Source organism: Lithobates pipiens, unplaced genomic scaffold (genome assembly GCF_037356315.1).
Source record: "Lithobates pipiens isolate NorthernLeopardFrog02 unplaced genomic scaffold, aLitPip1_a1.2 Scaffold_16, whole genome shotgun sequence".
Taxonomy (NCBI): domain Eukaryota; kingdom Metazoa; phylum Chordata; class Amphibia; order Anura; family Ranidae; genus Lithobates; species Lithobates pipiens.
The window spans coordinates 237,677,660-237,696,500 of NW_027507748.1; the positions used below are offsets into that span (position 1 = coordinate 237,677,660).

Genomic DNA, 18,841 nt, shown 5'->3' on the forward strand with positions numbered 1-18,841 from the left:
GAGTCTAGTAACCAGATCGAGTAGTCAGCCAGGCCAGAGTTCAGTAACCAAATCGGGTAATCAGCCAGGCCAGAAGTCAGGGATCCAAGTAGAGGCACAGCAAGCAGGATAAGGAGCCAGAAGGGATGTCAGCAAGTTAGTCTTTAAACAGGAATGCAGAAGATGGTTTCTTGTGATGTGACCAAGGCGTAGGCAGAGATGAAGTGAGCTGGACAGCTTCAAGTAGGCAGGTCAAACGAACAGGATCAGAAACAGCTGGGTAACTGTGGAGAGAGGTGAGAGCTGGCAATTAGCTGACAGCTGAACAGCCAGCCCAGAGAAGGAAGGGCTAAGCCAGCCCTGACAGTTTTCCACATTCTGCGGAGAAGTTATTGCCCTGCTTAGCTTAGTATCGTCCACAAATACAGAGATTGAACTGTTTACCCCATCCTCCAGGTCGTTTATGAACAAATTAAATAGGATTAGTCCCAGCACAGAACCCTGGGGGACCCTACTACCCACCCCTGACCATTCCGAGTACTCTACATTTATGACCACCCTCTGAACTCACCCTTGTAGCCAGTTTTCAATCCATGTACTCAACCTATGGTCCATGCCAACTGACTTTATTTTGTACAGTAAATGTTTATGGGGAACTGTGACAAATGCTTTTGCAAAACCCAGGTACACCACGTCTACAGGCCTTCCTTTATCTAGCTGGCAACTCACCTCCTCATAGAAGGTTAGTAGATTGATTTGGCAAGAACGATTCTTCATGAATCCATGCTTGTTACTGCTAATGATACTGTTCTCATTACTAATATCTTGTATATAGTCCCTTATCATCCCCTCCAAGAGTTTAAATACTATTGATGCTAGGCTAGCTGGTCTGTAATTCCCAGGGATGTATTTTGGGCCCTTTTTAAATATTGGTGCTACATTGGCTTTTCTCCAATCAGCTGGTACCATTCCAGTCAGCAGGCTGTCAGTAAACATTAGGAACAATGGTCTGGCAATTACTTGACCGAGTTCCCTAAGTACCCTCGGGTGCAAGCCACCTGGGTCCGGTGATTTATTAATGTTAAAGTGGTTGTAAACCCTTCCACATAACTTTAGCCCATATTAATCAGCAGTGAATAAACTGAAAATCTCTGTGTGTAGATATCACTATACCTCCTCCGTTTGCTTGTTATCGGTCCCGTTCTATTTATTGACGTCACTCGTGCTTGCACATATTCTCCAAGATTAACAGAATGCTATTTGTGCCGTTAGTCCATTAATATGCATCTGTCGTCTTCATTTCCCCTCTCTGCGCCAAGATACCGCGAGATTTCAACCTCACCTACTATGTAACTATAGGGTTCTTTATTGTAAGAGAGGCAAGGATGTGGAATTCCCTTCCACAGGCGGTGGTCTCAGCGAGGGGCATTGATAGTTTCAAGAAACTATTAGATAAGCACCTGAACGACCGTAACATACATGGATATACAATGTAATACTGACATATAATCACACACATAGGTTGGACTTGATTGACTTGTGTCTTTTTTACACCTCACCTACTATGTAACTATGTAACTATTTTAGCCCCATTCAGACCTGTCTGATACCCATGTGACCTGGATCCTCAGAACAGGCCTACTGTGATAGGCAGGACATGGTTGCCATAGCAATCCCGAAGCTAGAACGAGGCTTGGCTAAGGATGCATTGAGCATGTGCGAGATTACAGCTAGGAATAGAAGAGGGTGGAAGTATATTAAAATGCAGACTCGGAAAACCATACTTAAAATGGATGCTGGCTTATACCAGGAAGCACAGATTTTAAAACTGCTGGAAAAAAGTAAGTAACACACGAAGAGGGGTTATTATACTCTAGATTATGTTGTAATACTTTATTATACTGGTTTATTTTAAAAACAACATCTTGACAAGCAGAGTTTACTTCCTCTTTAAGTTTCCCAAGTCTAATTTTAATTCTGTCCTCTGTTAACCATGGAGGTGCTTCCTGTGATGTGTCATGAGGATAAACACTGTAGTTTTGGTTACTGAAGCCCCCCTGATTCCCTCGTGAAGACTGAGGAGAAGAATAAACTCAATACCTTTGCTATCTCCCCATACTTTGTAACCATATGTCCTTCTTCATTCTTTATGGGGCCAATATGGTCTGTCCTCCCTTTTTTACTGTTTACATACTTAAAGAATTTCTTGGGATTCTTTTTGCTCTCCTCCGCTCTGTGCCTTTCATGTTCTATCTTAGCCATCCTTATTGCACCCTTACATTTCTAGTTGCATTCTTTATAAAGTCTGCATGCTGATGCTGATCCCTGAACCTTGTATTTTTTCCCTCAGGTTAGGGGGTCTATAGCATACTCTCAGTATTATTTGCCCCTTAGCTTCATCCCTTTGGAGCTCTACCCATAAGGATTCCACCTCCTCCCTAGCTCCCTTATTGATGTAATCTCTCACATTCACTTGTACATTATTCTTGATATATAGGCATACCCCTCCCCTTTTTTAGGCTCTACCTTTATCCTTGCGATAAAGGGTATACCCTTGAATGTTTGCCAGCCAATCATGAGAGCTGTTGAACCAGGTCTCTGAAATTCCCACAAAATCCAAATCCTCCTCGTACAATAGTATCTCTAGTTCACCGATCTTGTCTGCCAGGCTCCTGGTATTGGTGAACATGCCACGTAGATAAGACCGGTCGCATATTATCCTCTTATTGGTTGTTCCAAGATTGCAACTAGGATTTGCTACTATACTTACCTTAGATTTCTGTGCTTTGGTCAACCTACCACTAATGCCCCAATACTACCCTCTGAAATAAGTTCTGCACCACTACCTCTGGACCCTCCCCCCATCACCTAGTTTGAAAACCCCTCTAACTTTTGGGCCATCTTCATCCCAGCTGATCTGCACCCTCCTCATTTAGGTTCAGTCTGTCCCTTCTATAGTACCGGCTATCGACTGAGAAGTCGTCCCAGTCCTTCAGGAACCAAAACCCCTCCTTACTACACCAGCTCTTCAGCCACTTGTTTGCTTCCCTAATCTCCCTCTGCCTTTCTGGTGCAGCTCAATCTACCGGTAGTATTCCTAAGAATACTACCTTGGAGGTCCTTTTCCTCAATTTAGCACCTAAGTCCCTAAAATCATTCTTTAGGACACTCCATCTGCCTCTGACTTTGTCATTGGTGTCAACGTGCACCATGACAGCTGGGTCTTCCCCAGCCCCTCCCAGTAATCTGTCCACCAGATCCGTGATGTGTCGAACCCGAGAGCGTGGTAGACAACCATACTGTTCTGCGCTTCAGGTCTTTGTTACAGATTGGTCTCTCTGTCCTTCTAAGAATTGAGTCCCCTACCACCAGAATCTGTCTTTCCTTTCCCTTCCCTCCCCCCCCACTCTCACTGGAGGAGTTCTTCCCCCAGTAGCTAGGAGAGTCACTCAGCTCCAGCAGTGCTGGTCCCTGACTGGTTTCACCAATGTCACTCAATGGAGCGTACTTATTGGGATGCTCCAGCCCTGGATCGGCCTCCTTGGCACTTCCCCCTCTACCCTTCCTGACTGTCACCCATCTACTCTTTGCTAGTGCCTGCACCTCTTTGTCTCCACCCGCCTCTGTGCGGCCCCTGCCGCCACCTGCCGCCACCTGCCGTGTACGTTCCTGGCACTCCTTTAGTGGAGAGACTTCTCACTGCTGACAGTTGCATCCCCAGATTCAGAACCTGGGCTTCCATGGAAATAATGCGCTTACATTTTGCACAGCAGTATTCACCCTCAATCACATGGTCAAGGAACGCATATATATAGTTAGTTAGTAAGGTTGAATAAAGACACCAGTCCACCCAATTCAACCTGAGTGAGTGTCTACAATTGTCCCTATCCCTGTACATTGCATACTCACATCAGTCCCTACCCTCAAAGATTCAACGTCCCCATTCATATACTAGTGCCAATTTGTGACAGAAGCCAATTAACCTACCTGCATGTCTTTGGAGTGTGGGAGGAAACCGGAGTACCCGGTGGAAACCCACGCAGGCACAGGGAGAACATGCAAACTCCAGGCAGGTGGTGTCATGGTTGGGATTCAAATCAGCGACCCTTTTTACTGCTAGGTGAGAGTGCTAACCACTACACCACTGTGCCGCCCTACATGCCCTATATGCCGCAAGATGTACAACAAGTCGCCTCTCTACACCCGCAGGGCATCGTACCTATTAGATTTAATGAGGATTGGGGATTATACCCTGTCCAAATTACCTAACAACTAGCTTCCGGACGCTAAAGCCTGGTATCCTTCTCCAATTCCCTATGTCTTATCACCAAACCCCCATTCTATATCACAAAACGTTCCATCATTTTGTTCACTTTAATATGGGCTTTGATTCTGTCCACTGACCATGCCAATCGCCATGTGGTCCTGGCCACAATGTCAGACCATATGACCAACATATCTGCAAAGTCTGTCCTCAACCGTAGGAAGTCAAACTTGATGTCCTTGATAAAGCTCCCAGATGGACCATTAAAAGATCATTCCCATGGAGCACCAAAATGTCCGGTAGCCCGTCCAGACGTGCAAATTGATGCACTTCCGGTACTCCACATCATATCCGGCTATCCCAACCAACAAATATGTGCCTCCCCTCTGTAAATCCCCAGCTGCCTGCCATTAGGCCTAACGTCTGCTCACCTGGCCCCCCAAAACACGTAGGAGTGGCCCATGATCCAGACGAGAGGCGCAGCTAATCTCCACCTGAAAGAAAGGAAAGGGACAAAAAATTACGGGATTGCCAACAGAAAAACCACATAATCAACCCATTTGATAAACGTGACATATGGATGCTTGCCACAAATGCACACACACACACACACACCCCATTTTACTCCTGTCGTAGCTCTACTCGACCACCAAATGTGGGCAAATGTAGGTACGGAATCTCTTCGAGTCCCCTCTACCAATCCGCTTAACAGCCGCTTCGTCCAACCCACATTGCTCGGCCTCTGTTGCCACCCAGATGCGGAAGGAGTGCGAAGCATATTGTGTGCCATCCAAACCTGCTGCTTTTAGGAATTTTCTAAAAACTCCACAAATTGGAACTTAGTCTTCGTGGACCCATCCCTGTGCAATAAAAATGGCCCATCAGAAACTGGTCGAAGTCCCAGGAATTCCCGTACTGCCCCCACCGGGCACACTGGAGAGCCCGGTAGAGAAAACAGCTATATTTTGACGTCCTTGCCACCCTGGTCCGTCGTGGACCGGCGTAGCAACAACTGAAAGCTGTTTCCCTTGCAAACCACATCATGTGCCCCTAGGACCCGCTTAGATGGGCTGACCAGTTCACTAATCCTGAAGGCTCCAAAAAAGCCAACGAAAATGCTGCTTTAAACAATGCAACCTCGTAAGCCGACGTACACAATGATCCCAACCCAACAACCAGTGTTGTAGGTTGTCAAAAGACACAGGCCTCCGAACATCCCTGCACTTATGTGTCTCATGATAACCTTTCATTGCCTGTCTTACCCAAAAATCTTTGGTAAAATCGACACCACCCTGAAATCTGAACAAGATTGCCAGACCCACCAGTTTTCGGTCCATGGCTGACACTGACACTTCCTGTTCCAGGTTTCTGGAAACAAAGTAGATGACTAGCAACCTTACCTCCGCTCCATCTGGATCCACCCCGGCCTGCCTCACCAAGTCACACCATTCCCGCCATACCTTATTGTAGGCTACCCAGGTAGCCTCACTCACCGACCTCCTGATCCATGCAGCAATGAGTCCAAGGCGATTGCCCACAGCCATTGGGTACACGGAACCCCCTGTTGGTCCCCCACTGGAGCCAGCTCTCAAAACTTGACCCACTGAAAGCGAGATAAGGCATCAGCCAATGTATTGTTCACCCCTGCGAGGTGTATCACATACAGAAAAATATTCAACTGTAGGCAACGCAGCACCAGGTGGCGTAATAGTCATACGACATGCTGTGATGAAGCTGAGATGCAGTTAATAACTTGCACCACTCCCAGATTATAACAATGCAATCTCACTTTAAATTTCCCAAATGATTTACCCAATATTTCTATCGCCAATACTACTGAAAAGAGCTCCAGTAGTACCAGATCCTTTGGCAGGCCTGCCTCCAATCAAGAACTTGGCCAAGGCCCGGTGCTCCAGTGACCCTGGTAGAATGCATTGTAACCCATCGACCCAGCAGCATTCGTGAACAGCTCCAAATCAAAGTTACTCACCGGTCTGGACATCCACATCGATCTGCCCTTAAAGTCAGTCAAGAATGTGTACCACACCCTCAAATCCTCCCGATGTTCCCTAGTGACCCAAATAAAATATGTGGGGGACCAGACCCCTGCAGTGGCTGCTGACAGCCGCCGGCAAAACACCCTGCCCATAGAATAATCCAGCAAGCGAATTCAATCTACCTAGCAAGGATAGCAGCTTCCTCAGCTGAATCTTGCGGAGCCCCAAGACCCCACTAATCTCCCCCTTAAGCGATTCCAGTTTCTCCTCCAGTTAGCGACACTCCATGCGATCCGAGTCAATCACTATGCCTAGGAAGCTGAGAGCATGGTGGTCAGGCCCTCTATCTTGCCCTCCGCCAATGGAATCCCAAATATACCTGCCATATGTTGCAACATGGATAACAGTACCGCACACACATGGGACGAAGGAAGAAATAAGCCCTAAAATGTCCCGAACCACCCACTCTATAAAAGGAGCTGAATGTTTCGAACATTGCACAGGAAATGGACAGCCCATTGGCAAGCAATAATTAATGTAAAATTCCTCTTGCCAGCAGCACCCCAAAAGCTGTCTGGATGGACTGGGAGCAAGCAGAATGCCGACTCTATGTCAGATTTTGCCATCAGCACCCCCTTCCTGCAGCGGCAAAACCAGGCCAATGCCGCATCAAAGGATGTGTAAGACACTCTTACGGATCTATCGCATCATTGACAGAGCCGCCCTTTGGAAATGACAAATGGTGTATAAGCCAAAACTTATTAGGCTCTTTTTTGGGCACCAATCCCAGCAGGGAAACCACCAGCTCTGGAAGAGGCTTCTCCTGAAAAGGCCTGGCCATGCGACCCAATACCACTTCCTTTTCCAATTTTTCCGTGACCACCCCCGAATGAAGCAAGGCCGATCGTAAATTCTTTGTCACCGGTGGCACAGTAGACAAGGAGCATGGGACATGAAAACCCTCAGAAAATCCCACCCCCAACAGCCACGCTGCCGCCCGATCTGGGTACCTAGTTAGGAAAGGTTGTATACTTTTCCCCCTCACTGGTGTCATGCCTTTTGTTACTAAATTACCTGGCACAGCCCTTCCCTTTTCTAAAACAGCGGGACACGGGAGGAGAGCTCCCGCAACTGGAGCACTCATGTTTAAAATTAAATGCCCCTCTGAATTTACAGGTTCTCTCTTTGTACTGCCAGCAGACACCCCATTTTTTGGTGGCTGGTTGTCCAGTAGAAGCTTAACCCCCCCGCCCCCCTGGAAAAAAATGGTTCTGGACCCTCTCCAAGGACATGAGCCTCATCCAGAGGCTGATGTCCTGATCCCAACGTAAGGACAGATGAACGGCCCTGCACTGCCGAAACTGTTCATCATACCTTAGCCACGCAGATCCACCGTAGACTCTGTAGGCCTCCCTCACTGCGTCCATGTAGCAGAAATGGTGCTGAACAATGTTTGGGGTTCTTTTCCTCTATAACGCTCACCATGATGGTGAACGCTTGCAGCCAGTTGGCAAGCGTTCATGGTATCAACCTGTAGCATCACTTTTCCTCAGCCTCTTTCTAGCTATCATCAGGCTGCAGCTGCTGTTCCAGAATCCCCTGATGCTGGACAGTTCCATATTTCCTCCACCCCGGAACCAGACAGCTCTCCCTCGGATTGATCACCGGGTGACTGCTGCTGCTCCATGTCAGGCATTCCAGGTGAGGAGGGCCTGGATGATACAGATGCCTGCTGCTGACCACGCCTCCCGGCACTAGCTCCACCCATCGACCTGGTCTTCTTCTGTACTTTGCGGCCCGGGTCTTGTGCCTCCGCTGCATGTCCGCTACCGGTGCCCCTCTGTTGCCTGACCTTCCTGGCAGCGGGCACTTCTGGTGACCCGGGATTGCTGGCCGGGACTGGTAAAGGCCCAGCGGCCGTAACGGAACACCTCCCATGCCAAGATTCCCCCCTCACCAGCACATCCGAAGAGGGGGAATCAGTTTGTTCCCGAAGGCATCGCCGAGCAAGCGGGGGAGAGGCGCCTACCCGTGCCTTAGCCCCGCCCACCAAGCTCTGTCGGTGCTGAGGATTCCGTCCAGGCCCCACCACAGCAGAACGAGACTGATGCTTTGCCGGTGGTCCTGATGGGTCCTAGACCTCCAAGCACGTGGGAGCTCCTATCCCCCCGCCACCGAGCCGGATGCCAGGTCACAGAGCAGTGGGGCCACCTGGCTGTGTAGCCACTCGAGGCCCCTGGCAGTGGCAGCCACCTGGAGCTGGGCCAAGAGCAGGTCAACGTCCACTATGGCTGGTGAACTACAAGTGCCACTGCTCTAAGCTGCTGGGCTGCAAACTGTTCCCTGTCTAGACTTCTCCCTGCAATGCTGCCCAGGGAGCCCCCTATCCAATAAATAAACTAAACTCCTCCCTTCTTTCCCTTACTTCCAATCCACCTCTCCCCACTTTTACCCTGTTATATTAACCCCTTGATGTCCCCTTCTCACTCCTGTCATGCCAGCCCTCTACTAGCTCCATTACTTTCCATTCACTCTGGGCCTCACTGTGGTCGAGCACAGAGGAGACACAGCATTTTGCCTTGTTCTACTGTGGGAATAACTGCCCAGTGCAGTCCCACCACATCTAGCGTGAATGGAAGCTTATGGAATGACCACAGTTATGGCTGGTTAGGGTCAAAGCAGGCAGTGGGGAGGAGATACAATGCCTTTTTACCACCTGTCAAATGCTATCTGAAGAGTGACCTGAAAGCTGGATCAAAGCACATGCAAATGAGCCCTTAATGAGATGCAGATGCATAAAAAATGCGCCAATAATGCATCTTGATGTGATAGGTATATTAATGAAACCATTTTAAATGGACTGTAGTCCAAATTTGCAAAATGCAAAAAGCACTTCAAATGCATAGGTGTGAATCGAGCCTAAATGAACCCTCATATCTGGACTCTTGGGCCACATACATGTCTATAGGACACAGGCCTGGTTCACAAGGGAAACAAAGCCAATAAAGGGTCTGGAGGATATTAGTTATGAGGAAAAGTTGTGAGCACTGAACTTATTCTCTCTGGAGAAGAAACGCTTGAGAGGTGATATGATTTCAAAATGACAAATACCGTACTGGTGATCCCACAATAGGGATAAAACTTTTTTGCGGAAGGGAGTTTAATAAGACACGTGGCCACTCATTAAAGTTAGAAGAAATTAGATTTAACCTTAAACTGTGTAGAGGGTTCTTTACTGTAAGAGCGGCAGGGATGTGGCATTCCCTTCCACAGGCGGTGGTCTCAGCAGGACGCATTGATAGCTTAAAAAAAAACTATTAGATAAGCACCTGAACTACCACAGCATACAGGGATATACAATGTAATACTGACTATAATCACACACATAGGTTGGACTTGATGTGTCTTTTTTAACCTCACCCAGGCCCGGATTGGCCATTGGGCAAACCGGGCAATTGCGCCGGGGCTGCCATGCTGTAAGTACATGCGGGGCACAAGGCTCTTTGAGCCCGCGCCGCTCATGCAGCCTCATTTTTTTGTGTATTTTCAGTTTTGCAGAAACACACTACAGTCTATTTAGCATGGTTTCCTATGGCTGTAGTTCACATCTGTACATTTTATAGAAAAGGGTCAGGGACTTTTTTCTGTTTTTTGGTTCCATAGACATCAATGGATCAAAAACGTGTATTGAAAAACGCAAAATGCACCTGGAATACGCAAAAATGCAACGTGCATAGGTGTGAATCAGGCCTCCGTCAACATTACATCGGCAAGCTGGCAGCTTTCTGCAGAAGCTTGAGACAAGGTGTTTTGCTTTGTAACAATCCTGTGCACTGTAATATGTAAGAATGTGGGTGTTGTTCATTCTACGCTATCAGTGACAACATCTTAAGAAGCATGAATTAGTGCACAGCTAAAACCTCAACTTTATTTATTCCACCACAACAAGACCTGTGTGTCTATCTAACATATTGTGAATTATTTATTATGACGATCGAACACTTAATTGCATATCTTTTATGCAAAACATTATTTCCATAAAGACTAGATTCTTTGGACAGTGTGTCATACAGGAATTGGCTGTTTGTTTCCAATCACGTCATCAACAGAGAGTACAGGGTTAACTTCCTTCAGCATTCCTTGTGTACCTGCACTTTAAGCTTTCTGGTTGGTTAATAAAACCTGTCTATCCGCCCCTTCCATGACCAAGCAAAGGTAGAGAGCAGGTTAGGGAGGGAGAGGCAGGTGACTTTTATCCAGACTTACTGACTTATGAAGATTTTAGTAAGGAGAGTCAATTTGTAGTTAATCATTTTGCCTGTGGGTCCTGTTGAAACGATCGAGTGTCTTCTTTTTCGCTTTCTTCTTTGTTTTAAGCTTTTAATATCCTGCTGTCAAGGTAAGTTAATTAGTAACTATTTTTTTTTTTTTTTTTTTATATTTGCGTAGGGTACTAGGAATTGCATTGCGTTCATGATTTCTGGAAATGGCTTTCTTATATTTTTCGAATATTCTTTACCTTTTTGTACGCAGAGTACTCAAGTGAAAACGTAAACTCGCATTTTATTTGGAAAACGGATTTGAGATAAACCTAGGGTTATCGTAAATTGTGAGCTTGATAACTTTGCATTTCTGAACTAACCCCGCTCTCTCTAATAATCCACAGTAATTCATTTTAGATAAGGACATCTGAAATAAATATTATGACTTGTTTTGTAAATCAACTTTCCAATCTAAAGTTCAACCCTCTAAGGTCATTGTGCCCTCCTTTTTATATAGTGTATATGTTACACATACCATTACATGTTTTGTTACAGGACTGCCAGTATGTTGTCAGCATAGTTTGCAGAGTTGTATGAATGCTGACTTAAAGCGGTAGTGAAGTCTTTAACCACTTCAGCCACTGAAGGTTTTACTCCTTAATGAACAGGCCATTTTTTTTGTAATACGGCACTGCTTTATTTTAACTTACAATTGCGTGGTCATGCTATGCTGTACCCAAATAAAAGTGATGTCCTTTATTTTTTTCCCTATTTTTATTTATTTTTTTTCTTAATTTTTTCCCCACAAATAAAGCCTTCTTTTGGTGCATTTTTATTTATTTATTTTATTTTTTTTTTTTTTGTGCTATAAACTAAAGATTGACAATTTGGAAAAAAAAAAACAACAATTATATATATATATTATTCTTTCTGCTATAAAACACATCTAAAAAAAAATGTAAAACGAATTTCTTCATCAATTTAGTCCAATATGTATTCTACATAATGTTTGGTGTATAAATCCAAATAAACGTATATTGATTGGTTTGCCCAAAAGTTACAGAGTCTACACATTATGGGATAGATTTATGGATATATATATATATATATCACACACACAATAATATTTTTTTTTAATTTTTTTTACTAGGAATGGTGGCGATCAGCGTTTCGGTGGACAAATCGCACACCTGGCACTTTTTTGGGGAACCAGTGACATTATTACAGTGATCAGTGCTAAAAAATATGCATTGTTACTGTACTAATGACACTGGCAGAGAAGGGGTTGACATCTGGGGAGATCAAAGGGTTAAGTGTGTCCCTAGGAGGTGCTTGCTAACTGTGTAGGGGATGGTCTGACTGGATGAAGACAGAGATCAGTGTTCCTGCTTGGCATGAACACAAGATCTCTATCTTCTTCCCTGTCAGAACGGCGACCTACTTGTTTACATAGGCAGATCACCATACTGCCTCTCTGAGGAGGGATTGCAGGTGGCCGATGGACATGGACCCACTGATTGGCTCCCCCTTTGTCCAATCAGTGCGTGTGCCACCAGTATCTATTGCACAAAATGACGTACAGGTACGTTGTTTCGCACAATAGAGCTGACCTGCCACAGTATATGTGCGGTAGGTGGTCTTTAAGTGGTTAAAAAAAAAAGTCCACCTGTAAGTAAATGACAGAATGTTCTTGTAGCATGGTAGCACATTATGACAGACTTACCTGTAAAAGGTATCCCTCCAGCAGAGTGCTGTCAGGGGTTCCATTTTCACCTGGTCTTCCTTCTATTTGAATAGCTGATCCATGATGATGTCACTTCTGTGCATTTGCATTGGAGTCAAGATTACAGTAGAGCTCGCTGGATGACGGCACAGTATGCCCTCACTTCAAAGCGCAGTGCGCATGCCTCAGTGACATCACCGGCTGAAGAAATGGTGACTACCTCCTAAACGGTGCATGTTTAGGAGATAACATTTACCTGTCGGTACAATGAATATTATAAGCTTACCTGTAGGTGACCTAACAGTGTTCACTTGCGATTTTTTTTTTTTTTTTAAAGAAATTTTGATACATTTTTTTATTTGTATATTTTTTAGGATGGGTTCATACTGCAGCAAGTGCCGGCTCACAACAGGAGTATGGTGCACCCCCATTCACTGTTTCAGGTCCGATTTCATTCTGAATTTTGGGCTGAAATGGACCAAAAGATGCACAGGACTCCTGTGCAATTCGAATCGGAGCTGCTGTGGAGATGAGTGAATTGGCTCCATAGAGCCGTATCCAATTCGCAACAGTGTGAACCCAGCCTAAATCATTAGTGGGATAAAATTTGATCTTTGTTTTCCACCGCAGTGATGAGAAAACTCAAAGGGGCAGGAAAGAAAATTTTTAACGTTATATGTGATTGTTATTTTTAAAGTGCATTTGTTCCAAAATTGAATGTAAAAGCAAAAAAGATTTGACATGCTTTTTAACAAAATTTCATAAAGTCATTGAACGTACTGAGAATTTTCATATGATTTTTTATTTTTTATTTTTTTTGCATGAACGTTTAATCCACTAGTACATGGTACAATAGTACATGCTTTAGCTAGAAATACAGCATTCTCCATTTTAACCACTTGCCGAGCGCACTATAGCCAAATGACGGCTACTGCGCTGTTGTCCAGCTCTGCGAGGGCTTCTATTGACGTTCTTCCAGAACCATGTCCCCAGAGTGCTCTGTGAACGGTGTGTCCATCAGACACAGCTGATAACAGATCAGGGTAAAGGACCAATCACAGCGCCCCTTTACCACGTGATCAGCTGTGTCCAATCACAGCTGATCACAATGTAAACACACTTGCTGATTATTGGCATTCCCTTTCTCACACAGGAGGAGAGCCACTAACTCGCAAGCGTGAAAGGGGACATCTATACTGATAAGCGGGACACTGATGATCAGTGATCTGATTATCAGTGCAGTGCCTCCTGATTGGTGCCCATCAGTGCCACCTTATCAGTGCTCATCAGTGAAGGAGAAAAATAACCTGTTTGACAATTTTATAACAAACCAAGTACTTTTTGTGTCTAGAGGACCACTTTGTTTAAGTAGCCTGGAAAAATGCCTATTAGATGTGGCAGGGCTGTGTACACAAACCCTTTTTTATTCTATATTTCTATTTTGCTTTCCTCCCTATGGACCAAATAGCTTGTCAAATTGGTGTTGAGGCAGATGAGAGGGGAGGTAGATGTCTTGGGCATGCTGAGTAGATAATTTAATTTGTATTTCTATAGGGCTTTTTTTCCCCTGGGAACACAAATCGCTTATGAACTGAGGCAGCCATCATAGGCGCACTAATTTTGAGCCACTTAACCTACGAGCACAACATGCTGTTATAAGTATTTGCTAAAAATAGCCATTAAATATCTATTGTCTGACATGTCGTCATCCTTCTCACTGCACCTCCAAAACTTGTCAGTTTTCCTCCTCCAACCTTTGGTTACCTGTCATTATTATTATTTTTATTCCTCTAAACCTTAGTCACTTGTTAGTCATACTCCTCTCATTACGACTACATGAACCTCTGTCATGCATTCTTCTGTCATCCTCCGAGCACTGGTTGGTTGTCAGTAGGGATGGCCGAACAGTTCGCCCGGCGGTCGTTTCGCGGCGAATTTCAGCTGTTTGCCGTCCGCCCGATCGGCGGACTATTGCCGCCGTTCGCCCGGCGGCTTCCATGTTTACTGTGTAAAAGAACTTTGACCTATGATGACACATCCATCATGGGGTACAGGACAGCCAATTGAGACATTACAGCACATGGACACTTGGACATTCCCCCTAACTTATAAATAGACCCGATCCGGCGGCCATTTTACATTCTTTCGTATGTCACTATAGGGAGAGGTCCCTGTGTGGAGCAGGGAGAGACTGCAGTGACCCAAATCGCTAGCTATTAGGTCCACAAAAGTTCTTTAATTTAATTACAGGAAAAAACACGTCTTAAACTTGGTTGTGCAGCGATTCATTGTCAAATACCCTGGGGTCCAGGACATCTTGCGGCAGGCAAGGAAAATCTCGGCCTATTTCAGAAGATCTTACACGGCTATGGCTCGCCTTGCTGACATTCAGCGGCGACACAATCTGCCGGTCAGATGTCTTATTTGCGATTGCCCGACGTGATGGAACTCAACCTTCTATATGCTTGATAGGCTGCTCCAGCAGAAACGTGCAGTTAACGTCTACCTGTATGAACTCTGCGGCAGAACAGGTTCTGGGGAGCTTTTTTTTTTTTTTTTCACCGCGCCAGTGGCTGCTCATGCGCGACGCTTGCAGACTTCTGCGGCCATTTGAGGAGATCACCAAACTGGTCGGTCGCAGCCATGGCGCCATCAGTGACATGGTACCTTATGCCTTCTTTATGGAGCATGCATTGCGTCATGTCATTGATCAAGCTGTGGAGGAGCAGGAGCGGGAAGATGAGGCAGTCGCAATGCTGGATGAATTCCCAGGGGGGGCTACTCTATCTGAGACAAGTGAACAATAGGAGTCTGAAGAGGAGTCAGAGGAGGATGGTGCCGGGGCGGATGAGGAGGAGCAAGAAGAGCATGCTTTTAAACCTTTCTGGGATCCCTGTTCTGCGTGGATGGGGAGAGGATGAAGAGGACGACATTATCCTGGATGATGAGCAGGAGCCAGGCCACCACACCGCTTCCAGTTTAGTGCAAATGGGGGGCCTTCATACTCCAGTGTTTTAATAGGGACCCCCGTATAAAAAGCATAAGGGTCAAGGACCAGTACTGGGTAGCAACGTACTTAGACCCCCGGTACAAACACAAAATGGCGGAAATGTTACCACCGTCACAGAGGGCTGTCAGAATGGAGCACTTCCAGGCCTTGCTTCGAGAAATGCTGCATTCTGCTTTTGCGTGCGCTGGCAGAGGAGCAATTCCCACTCCCAGAGAAGGAGTTGCGGGTACCAATCCAACAGCGTCTGCAAGAAGAGGCCGGTTTGAAGATGTGTTGGTGACTTCGGATATGAGGATATTCTTTCAGCCGACCCATCGACAGGTGTCATCCGGACTACATCGGGTTAACGGCTGATGTGGACGCTCTGAGGAGTGATGAACCCCTGGACTACTGGGTGGGCAGGCTTGACCTCTGGCCAGAGCTTGCCCAATTTGCAATCAAACTGTTGGCTTGCCCCCTGTCCGAAAGGACGTTCAGCGCAGCAGGGGGGATCGTGACCGATAAGCGTACTCGCCTAGCTCACGACAACTACCTCACATTTCTAAAAATGAATGAGGCATGGATCTCTGAGGAATTCAACACATGTGACCAGTAGACCATGTATATGTCTATAAACAATTTTTTTTAATCGAGCACTGAGACCTTCTTTCTTCATTTGGCTCACTTCCTTGTCCAAAAAAAGCACACCGTACTATATGCCCGTACCCTCCTCTTTGAAGAGGTTGAGCGGTGTCATATTTCTACTGGGGCTGCTTATTATGAGGGGCTCCCACCATCCCTGTGCTATGCTGACTACCTCCTGGGGCTGCTTACGGTGCAGGTGTCATTGCTGTATGTCACGCTGCTAGTGATCATCTCCTGCACCCTCTTCTTTGCCTACCCTGACCTTCCCTCTCCTCCATTGCCTTCATGTGCTCCACAGTCCTGAATTGTCACAACAATTTCACATATAAAAAAAAGAATGCTTTGTAGTTGTCGATCCCAGATTCACCTCATACATGTGTTATGTCATTGGCCATGTGGTGGGACTATGTTTGCACAGCTAGTAATTATTTTGTGGCTGCAAATTTGATCTGTAGGTTTGCAAAGCTCGCCTCCTATTGAAGTCAATGGGGCCCGCCGCGAACGTTGCGGTTCGCAAACTATCGGCCGCGGTCCACGTTTGCGAAACGTCCCGTCGGAAGTTCGTCCATCACTAGTTGTCAGCCATTTGTTTTTCTTCAGTTGTTGACCTCCATTGGTTAACCCCTTGCATACCCTCACCTCGTACATCCTTTGCAGGTTTGTTTGACAGGCATGCTGATTTTTCAGACATGATTCTGACTCCTCTGCTTTAGGTATTTTAGACAAACTTGCTGCTAACTCTTCATCCCCAGATCTTTCTGAGCTTTCCTCAATTTTTGTTTCAATTCGTTAAAGATTTTAACAAAAGGTATAAAAAAAATAGACATATTATCAATGGTAAACCAAAGGCAAAAATTGACAATTAGGCGAAACCTCCCATTAGACAATACATATGCACGAGGAGACCAAAAGAGATTACTCATCCCTAGAACCATAGGGGAGGGTATTCAGATACTGTTAATTCTAAGACTGAGAGGAGTGTACCAAAATTCAGATTAGACTTAAGGAATCATACTCTCAATACCGTTCTCGCTCGTGTAACGAGGGTACATTTTGATTTTTGATGCAGTCTTCTCCCGGACCGAAGGCCAACAACCCTCAATATGTTATGCTAAAGCATGTCGCTCATACCTAATCTTCTAGTAGTAAGAGATGTGAAAACACGTCACATGTGCAACGGTTGTCCGCCCCCTTTGTGGGGGGGGGGGGCGGTGACAATGGCAATATGCACACCCCTAAACCTAGCCTGTGCCCTGAACTGTAAAATGGAGAAGGTGTGTGTGTGTGTATATGTATGTATGTATATATATATATATATATATATATATATATATATATATATATATATATATATATATATATATATATACACACACACACACACACACACACACACACACCTTGTCTTTTTTTTTCCCCCCTCATACCAACATTCAGCAACGAAAGATATTTTATAGCATGTGATACTAGGCTACAATAAAGAGTACAATCAAGTGTCAGAAAGTGCCTTTCGCTTAAGAAGTCATCTTTTCATGAAGAAGTTCAATTCAAGTCAAGTATGTACTTTTCTATGTTTACTGGACTTTGTGCCAATTTGTTTCACATGATCTGCCTACATAGCTTCAAGTGACAGGTAAATATATCAGTTAGTATCAAGTTTAAATAAAGAGTATGGCTGATGTTAGTCAAGGATTCTGTGTCCATTTCAGGATAAACCTCACCATGATCCTCCCTTCTCCAAACATTGAAAATTGAGGAAAGCAAGCAAGTGATCTTAAATGACAAATTGAAGGCGTTTGAGAGAATGTGGGACCCGTGGATCAAATATCTGGGGGCTGATCACTGGACACTACCTGCTTAAAATGTTTATTGCTGATCTGTAAAAGGTTGGAGCATGGAGTTCCCAACCCTTTACTGGGTCTTCTAGCCTCTCTCTTTTCTATAGAATACTATATATATTAGTATTCTATAGAAAAGAGAGAGGCTAGAAGACCCAGTAAAGGGTTGGGAACTCCATGCTCCAACCTTTTACAGATCAGCAATAAACATTTTAAGCAGGTAGTGTCCAGTGATCAGCCCCCAGATATTTGATCCACGGGTCCCACATTCTCTCAAACGCCTTCAATTTGTCATTTAAGATCACTTGCTTGCTTTCCTCAATTTTCAATGTTTGGAGAAGTGAGGATCATGGTGAGGTTTATCCTGAAATGGACACAGAATCCTTGACTAACATCAGCCATACTCTTTATTTAAACTTGATACTAACTGATATATTTACCTGTCACTTGAAGCTATGCAGGCAGATCATGTGAAACAAATTGGCACAAAGTCCAGTAAACATAGAAAAGTACATACTTGACTTGAATTGAACTTCTTCATGAAAAGATGACTTCTTAAGCGAAAGGCACTTTCTGACACTTGATTGTACTCTTTATTGTAGCCTAGTATCACATGCTATAAAATATCTTTCGTTGCTGAATGTTGGTATGAGGGGGGGAAAAAAAAGACAAGGTGTGTGTGTGTGTGTGTGTGTGTGTGTGTGTGTGTGTGTGTGTGTGTGTGGTTTTTTTTTTTTTATATATATATATATATATATATATATATATATATATATATATATATATATATATATATATATATATATATATATATATATATATATATGTATGTATATATGTGTGTGTGTGTTAATATTTCAGGCTGGGTTCACAGTATCTTCACATGCGGCTCACAGCAGGGGTCCGGTACATCCCCGTTCACCATTTCAGGTTCGATTTGGACCTGAAATGGACCAAAAGACAAATGGGGCTCCTGTGCAAATTCACACCCAAGCCACAGCAGAGATATGTGAACTGGCTCCTGTTGTTGCGAATTGGATGCTGGCTCCTCGCTTCGAATTCGCAATAGTGTGAACCAGCTTAAAGGAGATTTAAAACCTAAATGGATGACATTTAGTTTGCTATTGTGTATTGCTGTTTGCTT

At 44.9% G+C, this 18,841-nt stretch overlaps 1 protein-coding gene across 2 annotated transcripts in view; it reads left to right on the forward strand.

The window, feature by feature from the left end:
* Nucleotides 1–1,708: 1,708 nt before the first annotated feature.
* CUNH1orf116 (chromosome unknown C1orf116 homolog) overlaps nucleotides 1,709–18,841 on the forward strand; it is a 124,498-nt gene continuing 107,365 nt past the window's right edge. Inside the window, exon 1 of one of the 2 annotated variants that reach the window (XM_077481201.1) lies at nucleotides 1,709–1,820. The gene's annotated coding sequence lies outside the window, so the exon portion shown is untranslated. Of the gene's footprint in view, nucleotides 1,821–10,449; nucleotides 10,640–18,841 lie in introns of those variants that run through there. The other variant, XM_077481200.1, reaches the window with a different exon arrangement.